Below are 22,029 nucleotides of genomic sequence, written 5' to 3'. Positions count from 1 at the left end.
CCCTAACCCTTTCCCTGACCTTAAGCCTATCCCTCACTCTCACCCAAAACTTCACCCTTACCCTTACCCTCACCCTAACCCTAACTCTAACCCTAACACTAACCCTCAGTCTAACCCTAAGCCTAACCCTAACCCTCACCCTCACCCTAACCCTCACCCTAAACCTTACCCTCCTCCTAACCCTAACCCTAACCATCACCCTAACCTTAAAGCTAACCCTAACTCTAACCCTCACATTAACCCTAACCCTCACGCTCAACATCAACCTCAGCCTAACCCTAACCCTAATCCAAACGCTAACCCTCACCCTCACCTTCACCCTAACTCTAAACCTAACCCTAAATAAAACCCTCACCCTAATCCTAACCCTATCCCTAACCCTCGCCCTAACCCTAACCCTAATCCTAAACCTAACCCTCACCCTCACCCTAACACTTACCCTCACCCTAAACCTAAACCTAACCCTCAGCCTAATCATAATCCTAACACTAACACTAACCCAAACCCTCACCCTAAACTTAACCCTAACCCTAACCCTCACCCAAACCCTAACCCTCACCCTCACCCTCAACCTGACCCTCAACTCACCCTAACCCTCACCCTAACCCTCACCCTAAAAATAACCATAACCCTAACCCTCACCCTTAACCTAACTCTGACACTCACCCTCACTCTCACCCTAAGCTGAACCCTACACCTAAACCAAACCCTCAACCTCACACTCACTCTAAACCTAAACCTCAACCTAACCCTAACCCAAAACCTAGCCCTCACCCTGACCTTTGCCCTCACCGTCACCCTAACCCTAACTCTCACCCTCACCATAACCCTAACACTAACCCTAACCCTCACCATAAATCTAACTCTGACACTCACGCTCACCCTCACCCTAAGCCGAACCCTACACCTAAGCCTAATCCTAAACCTAACTCTCACTCTCACCCTCACCCTAAACCTAAACCTTACCCTAAACCTAACCCTAACCCTAGTCCTCACCCTATCCCTTACCCTCACCGTCACCCTAACCCTAACCCTAACCCTCACCATAACCCTAACCCTAACCCTCACCCTCTCCCTAACCCTATCACTAACCCTAACCCTCATCCTAAACCTATCCTTAACGCTAATGCTATCCCTAACCCTCACCCTCACCGAAAACCTCACTCTAACCCTTACCCTCACCCTAACCCTAACCCTAACAGTAACACTAAACCTCAACCTAAACCTCATCCTCACCCTAAACCTAACCCTAAGTCTCACCCTCACCCTCAACCTCACCCTAACCCTAACCCTAACCCTCAACTGAAATCTCACCCTAACGCTCACCCTAGCCCTCAACTTAACCCTAACCCTCACCCTCAACCTAACGCTCACCCTAAACCTTACCCTCACCCTAAACCTAACCCTAAACCTAACGATAACCCTCACCCTCACCTAACCTAACCTGGATCCTAACCCTCACCCTAACCCTCACCCTAACACTAACGCTATCCCTAAAACTCACCATCACCCTAAACCTCACCCTAACCCTTACCCTCACTATAACCCTAACCCTAACCCTAACCCTAATCCTCACCGTAACCCTAACCCTCACCCTAACCCTAACCGTCACCCACACCCTAAAACTCACCCGAACCCGAACCCTCACCCTAACCGGAACCTAAACCTCACCCTAACCCTAACCCTCAATCTAAACCTAACTCTAACCCTCACCCTCATACTAAACCTAACCCTCACCTTAACCTTCACAATAACCCTCACCTTAACCCTAACGCTAACCCTAAACTTCACTCTCACCCTAAACCTCAATATTATCCTTATCCTCACACTAACCCTAAACCTAACCGTAATCCTCACATTAATCCTATCCCTCACCCTACCCCTCACCCTACCCCTCACCCTACCCCTCACCCTAATCCTAACCCTAATCCTAACCCACACACTAACCCTATCCCAAACCCTCAACTTCACCCTAACCCTCACCGTCACCGTCACATTAACCCTCACCCTAACCCTAACCCTCAACTACACCTTCACCCTCACCCTCACACTAAACCTCACCCTCACCCTAAGTATCACCCTAATCATAAACCTCACCGTAAACCTAATCCTTGTCATCATCCTAAACCTAACCCTCACATTAAACCTCAACCTCACCCTAATCCTAACCCTAACCCTAACCCTCACCCTAACCCTCACCCTAATCCTAACCCTATCCCTAACCCTCACCCTAATCATAAACCTAATCCTAAACCTAAACTTCACTCTCACCCTAACCCTTACCCTCACCTTAACCCTATCCCTCACCATCACCCTAACACTCATCCTAACCCTCACACTAACCCTAAACCTCACCCTAACCATAAACATAACCCTCAGCCAAACCCACTTCCGAAACGCAAACCTAACCCTCAACCCAACTCTAACCCTAACCCAAAATCTAACCCTCATCCTAACCCTAAACCTCACCCTCACCCTCACCCTCACCCTCAGCCTAACCCTAACCTAACCCTAAACCTAACCCTAAACCTCACACTCACCCTCACCCTAACTCTAACCCTAACCCTAACCCTAAACTTCAACCTAACCCCAACCCTATCCCTAACCCTCACCTAAACCTAACCCTCACCCTCACCGTCACCCTAAACCTCACCCTCACCCTAACCCTAACCCTAACCCTCACGCTAACCCTAAGCCTTAACCTAATCCTCACCTTCACCCTAAAACTCACCCTAACCCTTACCCTCACCTGAAACCTAAACCTAACCCTAGGCCTAACCCTCATTCTAACCCTAAACCTAAACCTAACCCTCACCCTAACCTTAAAGCTAATCCTAACCCTAAACCTCACATTAACCCTAACCCTCACCCTCACCCTCAACCACCTCACCCTAAGCCTAACCCTAACCCTAACCCTATCCCTAACCCTAACGCTAACCCTAATGCTCAATCTAACTGTAACCATACCCCTCAAACTAACTCTCATCCTAAACTTAACCCTAACCCAAACCCTTACGTTAACACTAACCCTAACACTCAACCTAACCCTAATCCTCACCCACACCCTCAGCCTTATCCTCAGCCTAAACCTAACCCTAACCCTAACCCTAATCCTCACCCTCATCCTAACTCTAACCCTAACCTTCACTCTCACCCTCACCTCCACCCTCACCATAAACCTAACCCGAACCCTAAACCGAACCTTCACCCTAAGCCTCATCCTAACCTTCTCCCTAAATTTCATCCTAACCCTAACCCTAACCCTTACTGTAACCCTAAACCTCATCCTAAACCTCACCCTAACCCTAAACCTATGCCTAACCCTAACGCTAACCCTAACGCTCACACTAACCATAACCATACCCCTCAACCTAACCCTCATCCTAAACTTAAGCCTAACCCAAACCCTCACGCTAACCTTACCCCTAAAACTCACCCTAACTCTAATCCTCACCCACACCCTCACCATCACACTCAGCCTAACCCTAAGCCTCACCATCACCCTCAACCTCACCCTTACCGAAACCCTAACCCTCACATTAACGCTAACCCTCACCCTAATGCTAATCCTCAACCTCACCCTTACACTCACCCTAACACTAAGTGTAACCCTAACATCTACTCTCACAACAACCCTCACCCTAAACATGACCCTATCCCTAACCCTAACCCTAACCCTAACACTCACACTCAACCCCACCCTCAGCCTAACCCAAAGCCTAACCCTAACCCTAACCCTCACACTCACCCTCACCCTAACCCTAAGCCTAATCCTCACCCTCACCCTCAACCTCACCCTAACCCTCACCCTAAAGATCACCCTAACCCTAAACCTCACCCTAATCCTCACCCTATCCCTAACCCTCACGCTAACCCTAACCCTCACCCGCAACCTAAACCTCAATCTAAACATTACCCTCAACCTAACACTAAGCCTAACCCAACACTAACCTTCACTAACCCTAAACCTCACCCTAACCCTAACCCTCACCCTAACTTAACCCTAACACTCAACCTAACCCTCAACCTAACCCTTAATCTCACCCTAACACTAACCCTAACACTAAACCTCAACCTCACCCTAAACCTCACCCTAACCCTAACCCTAACACTAACTCTCAACCTCCCCCTCAACCTCACCCTAACCCTAACCATCACCCCAACACTTACCTTCACCAAAACCCTCACCCTAACGCTAACCCTAACGCTAAACCTCACCTCACCCGCAACCTCACCTTAACCGTAACCCTAACCCTAACCCTAACAATAACCCTAACCCTAACCCTAAACCTAATCCTTACCCTAACCCACACCATCACCCTCACCTTCACCCTAAACCGAACCCTAATCCTCTCCATAAACCTAAATCTCTCCCTAAACCTAACCCTCACACTCACCCTAACCCTCACCCTAAAACTTACCCTCACCCTAACCCTCAGCCTAACCCTAAACCTATCCCTAACCCTCACCTTAACCTTCACCCTAAACCCAACCGTAACGGTCACCCTCAAACTAACCCTGAACCTCACCATAACCCTAACCCTGCCCCTCATCCTAACCATCATCCTAACCCTCACCCTAACCCTAAATCTAACCCTAAAACTTACCCGCACCCTAACACTCACCCTCACCCTCACCCTAAGCCTCACCCTCACCCCCACCCTAACCATGACCCTATCCCTAACCCTCACCCTCACCCTAAGCCTAAGCCTCACACTAACCCTAACCCTAACTCTCACACTCACCCTCACCCTCAGCCTAATTCTAAGCCTAATATTAACCCTAACCCTAACCCTCACACTCACTCTCACCCTAAACCTAACCCAAACACTCAACCAAAACCTCACCCTCACCCTCACCCTAACCATCACACTCACCCTATACATCACACTAAACCTTATCCTCACCCTCGCCCTAACCTTAACCCTAACAATAACCCAAACCCTAACCCTAAACCTAACCCTCACCCTAACACTAAACCTCACGCTAACCCTCGCCCTCACCCTCACCCTCATCTTAACCCTAAGCGTAACCCTAACCCTCACCCTTACACTCACCTTAACACTAATCCTAACCCTAAACCTCACCCTAAAAGTAACCCTTACCCTTACCCTTACTTTATCCTCACCCTAACCCTAACCCTCACATGAACCTTTATGCTCACCCTAACCCTAACCCTACCCTTCACCCTAACCCTCACCCTAATTCTAACCTTAACCCCTAACCTAACCCTCTCTCTAACCCTAACCCTAACCCTCATCCTCACCTTAACCCTCACCCTAATTCTAACCTTAACCCCTAACATAACCCTCTCTCTAACCCTAACCCTAACCCTCACCCTCACCCTAACTCTCACCTAATCCTCACCCTAACTCTAACCACTACCTAACCGAGAACCTCACCCTCAACCTCGCGCTCATCTTTACCCTAACACTCACCCTCACACTACCCTTCACCCTAAACCTAACCCTAATCCTAAACCTCACACTCACCCTCACTCTCACCCTCAGCCGAAAACTAACTCTAAAGCTAATCCTAAACATAACCCTCAGCATTACCCTAACCCTCACCCTTAACCCTAACCCTCACCCTCACCCTAACCCTAACTGTAACCCTCACACTAAACCTAACCCTCACTCTAAACCTAAACTTAAACCTCACCGTATCCCTCACCCTAAACCTAACCCTAACTCTCACCCTAACCCTAATCATCACACTAATCTAGCCATCACCCTAACCCTAACCCACACCATAAACCTGACCTTCACCCCACCCTCAAATGTTAATTTGAGGCTAACTCTCACCCTAACCCTAACCCTCACCCTAAACCTAACCCTCACCCTATCCCTCAACCTAACCCTAACCCTAAGCATCACCCTCACCCTCACCTTAACCAGAACCCTAATCCTAACCCTCAACCTATTCCTAACCCTCACCCTAACCCTAATCCTCACCCTAACACTTTCCCTCACCCTAACACCAACCCTAACCCTAACACTAAGCCTCACACTAACCGTAACAATCACCCTAAGCCTAACATTAACCCTAACCCTAACCCTCACCCTCACCCTAAACCTAACCCTAACCCTAACCCACACCCTCACCCTCACCCTCATCCTCAACCTCACCCTAAGTCTAACCCTAACAATAACCCTAACCCTAAACCTAAACCTAACCCTCAACCTAATGCTAACCCTCACTCTAACCCTCATCCTCACCATCACCCTCACCTTAACCCTAAGCCTAACACTAACCCAAACACTCACCCTAACCTTAACACTAAAGATAACTCTAACCCTCACCCTAACAGTAACCCTAACCCTCACCCTCACCCTAACCCTCACCCTAACACTAACCTTAACCCTAACCCTCACCATTACCTTAAAACTCACCCTAACCCTTAACCTCATCCTCACCCTAAACCTCACACTAAACCTAAACCTCACCCAAACTCTAACCCTAACCGTCACCCTCACCCTCACCCTCATGCTAACCCTAACCCTAACCCTCACCCTAACCCTATAACTCACCCTAACCCTAACCCTAACAATCACCCTCAAGCTCACCTTATCCCTAACCCTAACCCTCACCCTAAACTTCACTCTAACCCTGCTGCTAACTCTAACACTCACCCTAACCCTCACGCTATCACTTACCCACACCATAAACCTAAACCTAACCCTCACCCTCACACTCACTCTAAATCTCACCCTAAACTTAACCCTAACCCAAACACGAAACCCTAACCCTAACCCTCACCCTAACCCTCACCCGAAACCTTAACCCTAACCCTCAAGCTAAGTGTCACCCTATCCCTAACCCTATCCCAAACCCTCACCCTCACCCTAACCCTCACCCTAAACCTTATACTCACCCTCACCCTAACCCTAACCCTTACGCTGATGCTTACAATAACTCTAACCCTCACCCTAAACCTAACCTTACCCCTCACCCTAACCCTCATCCTAACCCTAAATCTAACTCAAAACCTATCCCTAACACTAATCCTAACCCTAACCCTCACCCTCATCATAACTCACCCTAACCCTAACACTCTCAACCTGATCCTAATCCTAACGCTAACCCTCACCCTCACCTTAGCCCTCACCCTAACCCTAATTGTAACCCTAAACCTCATGCAAAACCTTACCCACACGCTAACCCTAATCCTAATTCTAACCCTCACCCTAAACCTACCCCCAACCCTCACCCTAACCATAACCCTCACCTCAACCTCACCCTCAGCCTAACACTAAGCCTAACCCAAACCCTAAACCTAACCCTCACACTCACCCTCACCCTAACAGTAATCCTAACACTAACCCTAACCCTAACCCTAAATCTCAACCTAACCCTCAACCTAACCCTAACCTTAACACTAACCCTAACCCTAACCCACACCCTAACCCTCCCACTAAACATAACTCTAACCCTAAACCTCACACTCACCCTAATCCAAATCCTAACCTTGACCCTAAATCTTACCCTAACCCTAACCCTAACCCTCACCCTTACCCTCACCCTCACCCTCACCATAACCCTAACCCTCACCATAACCCTAACACTAAACCTCACCTTAACATTAATTCTAACCCTCACCCTCACCCTAGCCCTCACTCTAAAAATAATCCTAACCCTAATCCTCATCCTAACACTCACCCTAACCCTAACCCTAACCCTCACCCTAACCCTAATCCTAAACATAACCCTCACTCTAACCCTAACCATAACCCTCACTGTAACCCTAACCCTCATCCTAACCCTCACCCAAACCCTAAACCTCACCCTAACACTAACCCAAATCCTCACCCTCACCCTAGCCCTCACCCTAACCACCATCCTAAACCTAATCCTCATCCTAACTCTCACCCTAAATCTAATCATAACCCTCACCCTAACCCTAATACTAACCCAAACCTTCAACCTACCCCTACGCCTCACCTTGGCTGTAACCCTAACCCTAACCCTCATCCTAACCCTAAACTTAACCCGAACCATAATTCTCACCCAAATGATAACCCTAAGCGGAACGCTTACCCTAACCCTCACCCTCACCCTGAGCTTAATGCTAAGCCTAACCCTAACCCTAAGCCTAACACAAGCACTCACCCTAACACTAACCCTAATCCTAATCCTAACCCTAACCCTAACCCTTACCTTCATCCTAACCCTCACCCTAACCCTAACACTAACACTAACCCTAACCCTAACCCTAACACTAACACTAACCCTCACCCTAACCCTCACCCTTAACGTAACTCTAGCCCTAATTCTCACCCTCACCCTCACCCTAACCCTCACCCTCACCCTCAGCTGAACCCAAAGCCAAAGCCTAACACTAACCCTAACCCTCACCCTCACACTAGCCCTCACCATAACCCTAACTGTAACACTAACCCTAACCCTAACACTCACATTAACCCTAACCCTAACCCTAACTCTAACCCTAAACCTCACCCTGACCCTAACCCTAACCCTAACTCTAATCCTCATCCTAACCCTAACCATAACCCTCAACATCACCCTCACCCTTACCCTTACCTTAACCTTAACCCTAACCCTAACCCTAAGAATAAACCTAACCCTAAACCTAACCCTAAACCTCACCCTCACGGTAACTCTAACCCTAACCCAAACCCTCACACCAACCCAAACTCTGACACTAAACCTAAAACTAAACGTCACCCTAACCTGAACCCTAACCCTATCCCTAACCCTAGCACATACCCTAAGCCTAATCTTAACCCTAACCCTCACTATAACCCTCACTCTAAACATAAACCATACCCTAACCATAAATCTAACCCTCAACTTCATCCTCAGCCTCAGGCTAACACTAACGCTAACCCTAAGCCTCACACTCACAGTCACAGTAACCCTAATCCTAACACTAACCCAAAACCTAACCCTAAAACTAACCCTAACCCTAACCCTCACCCTAAACCTCACTCTAAACCTAACCCTAACCCTAAAACTCACCCTCACCCTAACCCTAATCCTAACCCTAAAAATAACACTAACCCTCACACTCACCCTCACCTTAAACTTAATACTAATCGAACCCTAAACCTAACTGTAACCCTAACTATAACCCTAACCCTAACACTAACACTAACCCTAATCCTCAACCCCACCCTCACCCTCAGCCTAACCCTAAGCCTGTCCCTAACACTAACCCTAACTCTAACCCTAAACCTCACCCTCACCCTAACCCTATCTCTAAACCTAACCCTAAACCTCACCCTGACCCTAATCCTAACCCTCACCTGCACCCTCAGCCTCACCATAACTCTAACCCTAACCCTAACAATAACACTAACTCTAAACCTAACGATCACCCTAAACCAAATCCTCACCCCCACCCTCACCCTCAGCCTAACCCTAAGCCTAAGCCTAACCCTAACACTAACCCTCACCCTCACTCTCACCCTAACCCTAATCCTAACCCTAACCCTATCCCTAAACCTCAACCTAACCCTCACCCTCACCCTAATGCTACCACTAAACCTAACCCTAACCCTCACCCTAACCCTCCCCCTAACCTGAACTCAAACCCTAAACCTCACCAGCACCCTTACACTAAACCTAACCCTAACCCTAAACCTCACCGTAAACCTCACCCTAATGTCACCCTCACCCTCACTCTCAATGTGAACGTAACTCTAACCCTAAACCTAACAATAACAGTAACCCTAACCCTAACAATAACCATAACCCTCACCCTGTGCCTCATCCTCACCGCAAAATTAACACTAACCATAACACTAAAAATAACCCTAAACCTAACCCTAAGCCTAAGCCTAAGCCTAACCCTAACCCTAACCCTCACCCTAACCCTAACCCTAACCCTAAAACTAACCCTAACCCTAACACAAAACCTAACCCTAGCCCTAACCCTAACCCTAAACCTCATCCTAACCCTCACCCTAAACCTAACCCTAATCCTCACCCTAACCCTAACCCTAACCCTCACCCTCACTCTCAGCCAAAGCCTAAGCCTAAGCCTAAGCCTAACCCGAACTCTAAACCTCACCCTAACCCTCACCTTATACCTAACCCTAACACTAATCCTAACTCTAACCCTAAACCTCACCATCACCCTAACCCTAACTTTAACCCTAAACCTAAAACTAAACCTCACCCTAAACCTAAACCTAACCCTCACCCTCAACCTCACCTTAAACCTAACCCTAACCCTAACAATAACCCTAACACTAAACCTAACCGTCACCCTAACCATGACCCTCAACATAACCCTAACCCTCAATCGAACCCTCACCCTCACCCTAAACCTAACCCTAACCCTCACCCTAACCCTAACCCTAAACATAAAACTTACCTACACCTTAACCCTCAGCCTAACTCTAAGCCTAAACCTATCCCTAACCCTCACACTCATCCTCATCATAACAGTAATCCTAATCCTAAGCATAACCCTAACCATAAACCTCAACCTAACCCTCACCCTAATCCTAACCCTAACAATAACCCTAGCCCTAACCTTCAACCTAACCCTCCCCCTTACCCTAAGTCGAACTCTAAACCTCACCCTCACCCTAACCCTCACCCTAACCCTAAACCTCACCCTAACCCTCACCTTCACCGTAACCCTAAACATAACCCAAACCCTCACCCTACCCCTAACCCTAACCCTAACCCGAACCCGAACCCTAAACCTCACCCTAACCCTAAACCTAACCCTCAACCTCAACCTCACCCTAACCGTAAACTTAACCTTAACCATAACACTAACAATAACCCTAACCCCACCCCTAATACTAACCCTCACCCTCACCCAAAACATAACCCTCACCCAAACCCAAACCCTCACCCTAACACTTACCCTCATCCTAACACTAACCCTAACCCATACCCTAACCCTAACCCTAAACCTCGACCGAACCCTCACCCTCAACCTATCCCTAACACTAACCCTAAACCTAACCCTCACCATAACCCTCCCCCTAAACCTATATCTAACCCTAAACCTCACCCTCACCCTAACCCTAACCCTAAACCCCACCCTAACCCTAACCCTAACCCTCACCCACACCCTCACCCTCACCATAACTCTAACCCTAACCCTAACAATAACCCTAACCCTAAACCTAACCATCACTCTAACCCTAATACTCACCCCCATCCTCACCCTCAGCCTAATCCTAAGCCTCAGCCTAAACCTCAACCTAACCCTCACCCTCACCCTAACCCTAACACTAACCCTAACCCTAAAACTCACCGTAACCCTCTCGCAAACCTAACTCTAACCCTAACGTCACCCTCGCCCTAACCCTAACCCTAACATTAATCCTAAAACTAACCCTAACCCTAACCCTCAACCTCACCCTCAACCTCACTGTAACTCTAACCCTAACCCTAACAATAACAGTAACCCTAACCCTAACCCACACCCTAACCATAACCCTCACCCTCACCCTCAGCCTCACCCTCAATGCAAACTTCACCCTAACCATAACCCTAACAATAACCCTAACCATACCCTAATCCTCAGCCTCACCATCACCCTCAGCCTAACCCTAACTTAACCCTAACCCTAACTCTAACACAAAACCTAACCTCACTGTAACCATAACCGTAACCCTAACCCTAACACATACCCTAACCCTAAACCAAACCCTAAACCTAAACCTAATCCTCAGCCTCACCCTCACCCTAACCCAAAACATAACCCTAACCCTCACCCTACCCCTAAGCCTAACCCAAACCTAACCCTCACACTCACCCTCACCCTAACCCAAATCCTATACATAACCCTATCCTAACCCTAACCCTCACCCTAACCCTCATCCTAGCCCTCACCCTAAACCTAATCCTAACCCTAAACCTCATCCTAACACTTACGCTAATCCTAAACCTAAACCTCACCCTAACCCGAACCCTAACCCTCCCCCTCATGCTCGGCCTAAGCCTAAGCCTAAGCCAAAGCCTAACCCTAACCCTCACCCTATCCCTAACCCTATCACTAACCTTAACTCTACCCCTAAACCTCACCCTCATCCTAAGCCTAACTCTAACATGAACCGAAACCTAAACCTCATCCTAACCCTAAACCTAACCCATACCCTCACCCTTACCGTACCCGTATAAACCTAACCCTAACAATAACCCAAACCCTAACCCTAACCCTCAACCTAACCCTATCCCTCAGCCTAATATTTACCCTCACCCTAACACTAACCCTAACGCTAACACTACCGCTCCTTCTAACCCTAAAAATCACCCTAAAACTCACCCTAACCCTAATTCTACCCCTAAACCTCACCCTCACTCTAACCCTAATTCTAACTCTACCCCTAACACTAAACCACACCCTAAACTAACCCTAACCCTCACCCTCAACCTCACGGTAACCGTAACCCTAACCCTAAACCTAACAATAACCATAACCCTAAACCTAACCCTCAGCATAACCATAACCCTCACGCTAATCCTAACCCTCAACATAACACTTACCCTCACCCTAACACTAACCCTAACCCTAACACTAACCCTCACACTAACCCTAACCCTCACCCTTAACCTAAATCTCATCCTAACCCTAACCCTAACTCTAACCCTAAACCTCACCCTCACCCTAACCCTAACTCTAACCCTAAACTGAAACCTAAACCTCAACCTAACCCTAACCCTCACCCTCACCCTCACCCTCAACATAACCCTAACCCTAACCCTAACCCTAACCCTAACCCTAACCCTCATCCTAACCATAACCTTCACCCTAACCCTAACCCTCACCCTAACACTAACGCTAACCATAACACTAAACCTCACACTCACCCTAACAATCACCCTAACCCTAAACCAAACCCTAACCCTAACTCTCACCCTCACCCTAGCCCTCAACCTAACCCTAACCCTCATCCTCACCCTTAACCTCACACTAACCCTAACACTAATCCTGAATCTAACCCTCACCCTCACCTTAATCCTAACCCTCACCAGTACCATAACACTCACCCTCAGCCTAAACCTCACCTTTACCCTTACGGTCACCCTCAACCTAACCCTCACCATAGCATAAATCCTCATCCTAACCCTCACCCTAATGGCAACCCCAACCACCACCCTAACCCTAACCCTCACCCTCACCCTCAGCCTAAGCCTAACGCTAAGCCTAATCCTAACCCTAAACCTAACCCTCACCCTCAACCTTGCCCTCACCCTAACCCTAATCCTAACCCTAACCCTCATCCTAAGCCTTAACCTAACCATAGCCCTAACCATCATACTAAACGTAATCCTCATCCCCACCCATACCCTCAGCCTAACCGTAAGCCTAAGCCAAACCCTAACCCTAACCCTCACATTCACCCTCACCTTCAACATAATCCTAAACCTAACCCTAACATTAAACCTCAACCTAACCCTCACCCTAACCCTAACACTAACCCTAACCATAACACTCAACCTAACCCTCCCCCTCACCTTAACTTTAAACCTAAACCTCACCCTCACCCTAACCATAATCCTAAACTTAAACCTCACCCTAACCCTGATCCTAACCCTCACCCTCACCCTCACTCTTACTGTAACTCTAACCCTAACCTTAACTATAATTCTAACCCTAAACCTAACCCAAACCCTGAACCTCACCCTAACTCTAAACCTAACATAAACCCTCACCCTAATCCTAATCCTAACCCTCAGCCTCACCTTAACCTTAACCCTAAACCTCACCCTAAACCTAACCCTAACACTCACCCTAACTCTAGTCCTCCCCCTAACCCTAATGCTAACCTAAACCTCATCCTAACACTCACCCTAACCCTAAAACACTAACACTAACACTCACCCTCACCCTCATGCTCTGCCTAAGCCTCCGCCTCAGCCTAAGACTAACCCTGACCCTCACACTCACCCTCACCCTAACCCTAACCCTAACACTAACCCTAACCCTAACCCTCACACTAACCCTCACCCTAACTATAACCCTAAACCTCACCCTCACCCTAACCCTAAATCTCACCCTGACCCTCACCCTCTGCCTAACATTAAGCCTAACCCTAACCCCAACTCTAACCCAAACACTAAACCTAATCCTCACCCTACACCTCACCCCAAACCTAACCCTAACCCTCACACTCACCCTAGCCCATACACAAACCCTAAGCATAAGCCTAACCATCACAATAACCCTCACTCTAACCCTAACACCAAAACTCACCCTAACCGTAACCCTCACCCTCAACCTCACCCTAACTCTAACCCTAAGCCTAATCCTTATCCTAACCCTCACACTCACCCTAACCCTAACCCTAACCCTAATCCTAAACCTCACCATAAACCTAAACCTTACCCTAACACTTACCCTCACCCTAACATTAACACTAACCCTAACACTAACCCTCACACTAACGCTAACAATCACCCTAAACCTAAACCTCACCCTATCCCTAAAGCTAACCCTCACCTTCACCCTAGCCCTCAACCTAACCCTAACACTCATCCTCACCTAAACCTCACACTAACCCAAACACTAATCCTCAACCTAAACCTCACCCTCACCCTAACCCTAACCCCGATCCTCACCCTAACCATAACCCTCACCTCAATCTCACCCTCAGCCTAACACTAAGCCTAACCCAAACCCTAACCCTAACCCTCACACTCACCCTCACCCTAACCCTAATCCTAACCCTAACCCTCACCCTAACCCTTACCCTAAAAATAACCCTAACCCTAACCCTCACGCCAACCCTCCCCCTAACCCTAACTCTAACCCTAAACCTCACACTCACCCTAACCCAAATCCTAACCCTGAACCTAAACCTCACCCTAACCCTAATCCTAACCCTAACTCTTACCCTCACCCTCACCCTCACCGTAACCCTAACCTTAAACCTCACAATAACACTAATCCTAACCCTAAACCAAACCCTAACCCTAATCCCATACCTAACCCTCACCCTCAGTCTCACCGTCTCTGCAAAGGTAGCCAGAACAATAACACTTACAATAATCCTAACTCTAACCCTAATCCTAACCCTCACCCTCACCCTAACCTTCATCCTAACCATAACCCTCACCCTAAACCTAAGTCTCACCCTTACCATAACCATGACCCTCACCCTAACCCTAACCCTAACTCTCACCCTAACACTAACTCTAACACTAAATCTCACCCTCACACTCACCCTATCCCTCACCCTCACCCTCACCCTCATCTTAACCCAAAGCCAAAGCCTAACGCTAACCTTAACCCGCACCCACACACTAGCCCTCACCATAACCCTAACTGTAACACTAACCCTAACACTAACACTCACACTAACCCTAACCCTAAGCCTAACTCTTACCCTAAACTTCACCCTGATCCTAACCCTAACCCTAACCCTAACTGAAAATCTCATCCTAACCCTAACCCTAACCCTCAACATCACCCTAAACCTCACCCTTACCTTAACCTTAACCCTAACCCTAACCCTAAGAATAACCCAAACCCTAAACCTAACCCTAAACCTCACCGTAACTCTGACCATAACCCAAACCCTCACCCTAACCCTAACTCTGACACTAAAACTAACGCTAAATGTCACCCTAACCCTAAACCTAACCCTAACCCTCATGCTAGCACATACCCTAACCCTAATCCTAACCCTAACCCTAACTCTAACCCTCACACTCACCCTCAACCTTAATCCTAATCCTAACACTAAACCTTACCCTAACCCTAACTCTAACCCTAACCCGAACCCTAACCCTAACCCTAATCCTCAACCCCACCCTCATCCTCAGCCTAACCCTAAGCCTATCCCTAACATTAACCCTAACTCTAACCCTAAACCTCACCCTCACCCTAACCCTATCTCTAAACCTAATCCTAAATCTCACCCTGACCCTAATCCTAACCCTCACCCCCACCCTCCACCTCACTGTAACTCTAACCCTAACCCTAACAATAACACTAACCCTAAACCTAAGGATCACCCTAACCCTAACCCTCACCCCCACCCTCACCCTCAGCCTAAGCCTAACCCTAACACTAACCCTCACCCTCATTCTCACCCTAACCCTAACCCTAACCCTAAACCTCACCGGAAACCTCACCCTAATCCTCACCCTCACCCTCACTCTCACAGTGACCGTAACTCTAACCCTAACCCTAACAATAACAGTAAACCTAACCCTAACACTAACAATAACCATAAACCTCACCCTGTGCCTCACCCTCACCGCAAATGTAACACTAACCATAACACTAACAATAACCCTAAACATAACACTAAGCCTAAGCCTAAGCCTAACCCTAACCCTAACCCTAACCCTCACCCTAAACCTAACCCTAACCCTAACCCACACCCTATCCCTAACCCTAACCCTAACACTAAACCTAAACCTAACCTTAACCCTAACCATAAACCTCATCATAGGACTCATCCTAAACCTAACCCTAACCCTAACCCTCACTCTCGGCCTAAGCCTAAGCCTAAGCTTAAGCCTAACCCGAACTCTAAACCTCAACCTAACCATCACCTTTACCTAACCCTAACACTAACCCTAACTCTAAACCTAAACCTCACCATCACCCTAACCCTAACTCTAACCCTAACACTAAAACTAAACCTCACCCTAACCCTAAACCTAACCCTCATCCTCAACTTCACTGTAACACTAACCCTAACCCTAACAATAACCCTAACATTAAACCTAACCCTCAGCCTCACCATAACCCTCAACATAACCCTAACCCTCAATCTAACCCTCACCCTCACCCTAACCCTAACCCTAAACCTCCCCCACACCCTAACCCTAAACGTAACCCTAACCCTCACCGTAACCCTCACCGTAACCCTAACCCTAATCCTAACCCTAAACCTAATTCTAAACCTAAACCTAACCCTAACACTAACACTAACCCTAACTCTAACCCTAAACCTCACCCTCACCCTAACCCTAACTCTAACCCTAACCTGAAACCTAAACCTCATCCTAACCCTAACGCTCACCCTCACCCTCAACATAACCCTAACCCTAACCCTAACAATAAACCTAAACCTAACCCTAACCCTCATCATAACCATAGCCTTCACCCTAACCCTAACCCTCACTCTAACACTTACCCTCACCCTAACACTAACCCTAACCATTACACTAAAACTCACACTAACCCTAATCATCACCCTAACCCTAAACCTCACCCTAACCCTAACTCTCACCCTCAACCTATCCCTCAACCTAACCATAACCCTCATCCTCACCCTTAACCTCACACTAACCATAACACTAATCCTGAATCTAACCCTCAACCTCACCCTAACCCTAACCCTCACCTTACCATAACCCTCACCCTCAGCCTAACCCTCACCTTTACACTTACAGTCACCCTAACACTAACACTCACCCTCAACCTCAGCCTCAGCCTAACCCTAAGCCTAAGCCTAACCCTAACCCTAACCCTAACCCTCACCCTCACCCATCCTAACCCTAACCCTCATCCTAACCCTTAACCTACCATAACCCTAACCATCATTCTAAACCTAATCCTCATACACACCCAAACCCTCAGCCTAACCTTAAGCCTAAGCCAAACCCTAACCCTAACCCTCACACTCACTCAACCGTCAACCTAATCCTAAACCTAACCCTAACCCTAACATTAAACCTCAACCTAACCCTCACCCTAACCCTAACACTAACCCTAACACTCAACCTAACCCTCCCCCTAAACCTAACTCTAACCCTAAGCCTCACCCTCACCATAACTATAATCCTAAAACTAAACCTCACCCTAACCCTGATCCTAACACTCACCCTCACCCTCACCCTTACTGTAACTCTAACCCTAACCTTAAATATAACACTAACCCTAAACCTAACCCAAACGCTGAACCTCATCGTAATATTAACCCTAACAAAAACCCTCACCCTAATCCTAATCCTAACCCTCAGCCTCACCTTAAACCCTAACCCTCACCCTAACCCTAACACTCACCCTCACCATAACCCTAACCTTAACCCTAAACATCACACTAACGCTAACCCTAACCCTCAGCCTAACTCTAGCCCTCCCCCTAATCCTAATGCTAACCCTAAACATCATCCTAACACTCACCCTAACTCTAAAACCCTAACACTAACACTCACCCTCACCCTCATGCTCCGCCTAAGCCTCCGCCTCAGCCTAAGACTAACCCTGACCCTCACACACCCTCACCCTAACCCTAACCATAACACTAACCCTAACCCTAACCTTCACACTAACCCTCCCCCTAACCCTAACTCTAACCCTAAAACTCACACTCACCCTAACCCTAATCCTAAACCTGACACTAAATCTCACCCTAACCATAACCCTAACCCTCACCCTTACCCTCACCCTCACCCTCTCCTTAACTCTAACCCTAACCTTAACAATAACACTAATCTTAACTCGAAACCTAAACCTAACCCTAATCCTATCCATAACCATCACCCTCAGCCTCACCATCACTGCAAAAGTCACCAGAACTATAACACTAATACTCCTAACCCTAACCCTAATCCTAACAATCACCCTCACCCTAACCCTAATCCTAAACCTAATCCTCACTCTAACCCTAACCCTAACCTCACCATAACCCTAACCCTCATCCTAACCCTCACCCTAACATTAACCCTAACCCTCACCCTAGCCTTCACGCTAACCCTAATCCTAACCCTAACCCTCATTCTAACTCTAACCCTAACCCTCACCATAACCCTCACACTCACCCTAACCCTCATCCTCACCCTAACCCTCACCCTAACCCTAACCCTCACCCTCACCATAACCCTAACCCTCATCCTAACCCTAACCCTAACCCTAAACCTAAACCTAAACCTCACCCTAACAATAACCCTAACCCTCACCCTCACCATATCTCTAACCCTAATACTAACCCTTAGCCTCACCTTAACCCTTACCCTAACTCTAACCCTAAATCTCACCCTAATGCTAAACCTAACCCTCACCCTAAATCTAGCCCTCACCCTAACTCCAATGCTAAACCTAAACCTCATCCTAACACTCACCGTAACCCTAAAACCCTAACCCTAACCCTCACCCTCACCCTCACGCTCTGCCTAAGCCTCCGCCTCAGTCTAAGACTAACCGTGACCCTCACACTCACCCTCATCCTAACCCTAACAGTAACACTAACCCTAACCCTAACCCTCACACTAACCCTTACCCTAATGCTAACTCTAACCCTAAACCTCACCCTTACCCTAACCCTAAACCTCACCCACACCCTCCCCATCTGCCTAACATTAAGCCTAACCCTAAACCCAACCCTAACCCTAACACTAACCCTACCCCTCAACCTACCCCTCACCCCAACCCTAACCCTCACCCTCACCCTAGCCCATACCCAAACCCTAAGCCTAAGCCTAACCCTCATCCTAACCCTCACTCTAACCCTAACCCCAACACTCACCCTAACCTTAACCCTCACCCTCACCCTAACTCTAAACCTAACCTTAACCCTAACCCTAACCCTCACACTCACCCTCACCTTAACCCTAACCCTAATCCAAACTAACACTAACCCTCAACCCCACACTAAAACTCACCCTATCCCCAACCCTAACCCTAACACTAACCCTAACCCTCACCATACCCCTCACACTAACCCTAAGCCTAACCCTCACCCTCAACCTAGCCCATACCCAAACCCTAAGCCTAAGCCTAACCCTCATTCTAACCCTAAACCCAACACTCACCCTAACCCTAACCCTCACCCTCACACTCACCCTAATTCTAAACCTAACCCTAACCTTAACCCTAACCCTCACACTCATCCTCACTTTAACCCTAACCCTAATACTAACCCTAACACTAACCCTCACACCCACACTAAACCTCACCCTAACTCTAACCCTAACACTAACCCTAACCCTAACCTTAAACCTCAGCCTCACCCCAACCCTAACTCTAACCCTAAACCTCACCCTCACCCTAAACCTAACCCTAACCCTAATCCTAAACCTCACCCTAAACCTAAACTTTACCCTAACACTTACCCTCACCCTAACACTTACACTAACCTTAACACTAACACTCATACTAACGCTAACAATCACCCTAAACCTAAACCTCACCCTAACCCTAACCCTAAACCTCACCCTCACCCTAGGCCTCACCCTAATCCTAACTCTCATCCTCACCCTAAACCTCACACTAACCCTAACACTAATCCTCAATCTAACCCTCACCCTCACCCTAACCCTAAGCAGAACCCTCACAATTACAATAACCCTCACCCTCAGCCTAACCCTCACCTTTACTCTGTCACCCTCATCCTAACCCTCACCCCAAAGCTAACCCTCATCCTAACCCTCACACTAACCGTAACCCTAACCATCACCCTAACCCTAACCCTCACCCTCGACTTCAGCCTCAGCCTAACCCTAAGCCTAAGCCTAACCCTAATCCTCATCCTAACTCTCAACCTAACCATTACCGGAACCATCAATCTAAACCTAATCCTCATCCCCACCATCACCCTCAGCCTAACCCTAAGCCTAAGCTTAACCCAAACAGTAACCCTCACACTCACCCTCAGCATAACCCTAATCCTAACCCTAACCTTAACCCTAAACCTAAACCTCAACCTAACCCTCACCCTAACACTAACCCTAAGTCTCACCCTCACTTTAGTCCTCAACATAACCCTCACCTCAAACCTAACCCACACCCTCAATGTAACCCGAAACTTAACCCTCCCCCTAACCCTACGCCTAAACCTAAACCTCACCCTAACCCTAACACTAAATCTCACCCTCACCCTAGCCCTCACTGTAACCCTAATTGTAACCCTAAACCTCATTCTAACCCAAACCCTAACCCTATCCCTAAACCTCGCCCTAATCCTAAACCTAATAGTAACCCTCAAACTAATGCTAACCCTGACACTCAATGTAATACTAACCCTAAACCTCAAACTAACACCAACCCTCACACTCACAATCGCCCTCAGCCTAAACCGAAGCCTAATCCTAACCCTAACCCTAACCCTCATACTCACCTTCACCCTAACCCTAATCCTAACCCTGACACTAAACCTCACCCTAACCCTAACCCTAACCCTAACGCTTACCCTCACCCTTACCTTCACTTTAACTCTAACCCTATACCCTAACAATAACACTAATCCTAACTCGAAACTTAACCTAACCCTAATCCTATCCCTAACCCTCACCCTCAGCCTCACCATCACTGCCAAGGTAACCAGAACCATAACACTAACAATAATCCTAACCCTAAACCTAATCCTAACCCTCACCCTCACCCTAACCCTCATCCTCAACCTACCTCTAACCCTAACCCTAACCCTTTCCCTCACCATAACCCTAACCCTCATCCTAACCGTCACCCTTACCCTAACACTAACACTTAACCTCACCCTAAAAATAACCCTAACCCTCACCCACACCCTAGCCCTCGCCCTAACACTAATCCTAAACCTAATCCTCATCCTAACTCTCCCCCTAATCCTTAACTGAAAACCTAACTCAAAACCTTCACCCTAACCCTAAACATAACCCGAACCATAACTATCACCCAAATGCTAACCCTAACTTGAACCCTAACCCTAAACCTCAACCTCACTCTCAGCTTAATGCTAAGGCTAATCCTAACACTAAGCCTAACCCAAGCACTCACCCTAACACTACCCCTAATCGTAATCCTAAACCTAACCCTAACCCTCACCCTCATCCTAACCCTCACCCTAACCCCAAGCCTAACACTAACCCTAACCCTAACCCTCACCCTAACCCCAACCCTAACACTAACCCTAACCCTAACACTAACCCTCACCCTAACCCTAACACTAACACTAAACCTAACCCTAACCCTCACCCTCATCCCTCACCCTAACCCCAAGCCTAACACTAACCCTAACCCTAACCCTCACCCTAACCCCAACCCTAACACTAACCATAACCCTAACCCTAACCCTCACCCTAACCCTAACACTAACACTAACCCTAACCCCAACCCTCACCCTAACCCTAACCCTAACCCTCAAGCTCACCCTAACCCTAACC

Source organism: Dipodomys merriami, unplaced genomic scaffold (assembly GCF_024711535.1).
Source record: "Dipodomys merriami isolate MVZ:Mamm:240054 unplaced genomic scaffold, mDipMer1.0.p SCAF_1508, whole genome shotgun sequence".
Classification (NCBI taxonomy): domain Eukaryota; kingdom Metazoa; phylum Chordata; class Mammalia; order Rodentia; family Heteromyidae; genus Dipodomys; species Dipodomys merriami.
The sequence above is the reverse complement of the archived record's forward strand: the minus strand, read 5'-3'. Positions refer to the sequence as shown.